The sequence below is a fragment of the Solanum dulcamara genome, chromosome 6 (genome assembly GCF_947179165.1).
Source record: "Solanum dulcamara chromosome 6, daSolDulc1.2, whole genome shotgun sequence".
NCBI lineage: Eukaryota > Viridiplantae > Streptophyta > Magnoliopsida > Solanales > Solanaceae > Solanum > Solanum dulcamara.
In genome coordinates, this window is record NC_077242.1 from 20,532,351 (window position 1) to 20,534,969 (window position 2,619).

At 41.0% G+C, this 2,619-nt stretch overlaps 1 pseudogene; it reads right to left on the reverse strand.

Moving 5' to 3' along the window:
* Positions 1 to 363: 363 nt before the first annotated feature.
* LOC129893570 (5S ribosomal RNA) lies at positions 364 to 484 on the reverse strand (annotated as a pseudogene).
* Between the last annotated feature and the right edge of the window lie 2,135 nt (positions 485 to 2,619).

Consider the following 2,619-nt stretch of genomic DNA (forward strand, 5'->3'; position numbering starts at 1 on the left):
ACATGACTAGCTGGTTACTATAGGATTGGCAAGCTTATATATCAAATTCCTTTAAAACTATGCCAGCTAATGATAGACAGAACTCAAAATGGCTCAAAGGGCACTATATGAACGAACTTTAGCGCTACTCAGTAGCCAACCCTAATGAATGGGTGCGTACAAAAAGGGGTGAATACAATAGAAGGATTTAAAACAAAATGACCAAAAAGGGACATGGTCGTAGTGGAACTAAAGATCTACCCCTATACCGGTTGCAAGATAATAGAGGAAAGGGCAAGGCAACACATAAAGACTAGTCAGACGATGCTAAGATAAATTTTGGGCTAAGTTGAGTGCCCCACACATTATTGCAAGGATTGTAATGAAATGCGACATGAGGACTTCCCAAGAAGGTCACCCATCCTAATACTTCTCTCACCCCAGCACGCTTAACCTTGAAATTCTGATGGAACTTAATGCGTTAAGTGCTGGTATGATCACGCGAGATGAAATAATCTGAACTAGTGATGGGGGAATGATATGATATTATGTACCCAGAGTATTATAAGATACGTTAAGGCAATTGTAATAAGGGCTTAAGGGAAACCAACAGAATTAATTAATTACCAACTGATGGCATACTTGAATGCCACAGTTCTTCGACATAGTAACAGTTAATGATAGGCAAACGACCGAATGGCTATATGGGCCAGTGGGCGAGGGAATTTCGACACCACTTGGCAGCCAACTCTAAGGATTGAAAAGCAAAATCCAAAAGGTAAGGGTACCAGTTGATGTAATTTATGGAAGACAGGAAGTAACACGCGAGGTCAAAAATTTCACAATATGACCAGGGCTACAAGACTCACCTCGTACTCCAGCGCCAGATAACTCTAGAGGGAATGTTACTTGTGGATTAACGATATTAGCCCCTGCTCCTTCAATCAAAGGCTACCTACTCAGCCGAAAAGGTGTAAAATTATGGGGGAAAAGAGTGGTAGGACCTTACGGAGTCTCTATAGGTATTATCCCAGATGAAGGAGCCCAAGTTACACTTAACTACTGAGGATCAGTCCGCGAAGAAACTGGGAAGACAGATAAGTCTTCGTACATTACTTTACCCTTAAACCTAATGAACAGGCTAAAGCGTACCACTTAAATGATAGAAGATATATCATGAGCTGGTGTTGTTAACTTCGAAGATAGCTGGGATGATTGTCCATACTTATCAAGTTGCCTACAATAATAATTTCTACTCCAATATCCCAATGGCCCCGTACAAGACTGGTAGAGCAATACATGTACGTCCCCTATTGGATGGGTCGATGTTAGAAAGACTAATCTAAAAAGGCCCCGACATGATTAAGACAACTATCGACTAACAGCCTAAAGTCGGCAGAAATAACATACAGATAATCGGCATTGACATTCAGAGTTCAAATCGATGGTTAGGTGTGCATAAAAGAGTCACCCAGAAAAGAAAGCTTAACCCAAAATATGTTAGACCTCATCAAGTTGCTTGTAAGTGGACAAAGTTGCCGGTAAGTTGAGCTTACCACCTAAATGCAAAATTATACGCCCAGTACGTCTATACGGGTACTTCATAATATACTGGTGATCCACCCAGAGTGTGTCCATAGGTAATGTTCAAGAAATGGAATCCTGCGGGGAACAACCTATAACTGTCCTAGAACGGCAAGTTAGAAGGGTGCAAAATAAAATGTGACTTCCATCAAGGTATGATGGCAAAACGAAAACCAGAAAAGGAATGACCTGGAAAATTAAAAGAGGACAGAAAATACAAGTATTCGTACCTATTCCCGATGTCTAACCCCAAATCTCGAAACTCATATATTAAGTACCTGGATGACAGTATGGGTTATGGCAATAGCAAAGAATCTCCCTATACTCTGCATAAAGTTCTAAGAAAAGTCTTGTTAATATTCGGGGACGAATGTTCTAAAGGGGGAAAGGATGTTACACCCTGCACTTTTGAACCTTGAAATGTGTTCCTAGTCTTCTTGAAAGTGTCCATGAGATCCCCATTGTCCATACACTATCAAATGACTCTAAGGAGGGGAGGATGTGATACTCTATAGTAGGGAAGGTTAAAAATAGAGTCGTGGGAATCCAAAATAAGTTAAAGGCCAAGAAATGAGTTGTAGGACTCGATTTACCTACGTAAGCTACTAATTTAGAAGTCTTATACACTTGAGATACTTAAGGACATACCAAGATTACATAGCAAGGATTACACGAGTTCTTAAAATAAGACGAGATTACGAGCTCACGAAAGAGAAATAAGGAAACGACGCACCTACTCAAAGCAAGTAGGTGATACACCTACTTAGACCAGTAGGTGATACACCTAATTAGGGTCAAGTAGGTGATGCAGCTGCTTGGAGGAGGTGGACCCCACCGCAACATGGCATCCCCCTATTGGCAGCATAGATTCGTGGCCCAATAAGGGCTTGACATGTGTCACCCTTAGGGGCTGACACGTGTCACTTCCTAAGGAACCATATATGTGTATGTTAATGACTCTTAAGTCATTATTTATCCAAAAATCAGCCCAAAACATAGAGAGAAAAACGTGGAGAAGAAGAAGGGAAGGAGGCAGCCATGGTTTAGAAGAATTAA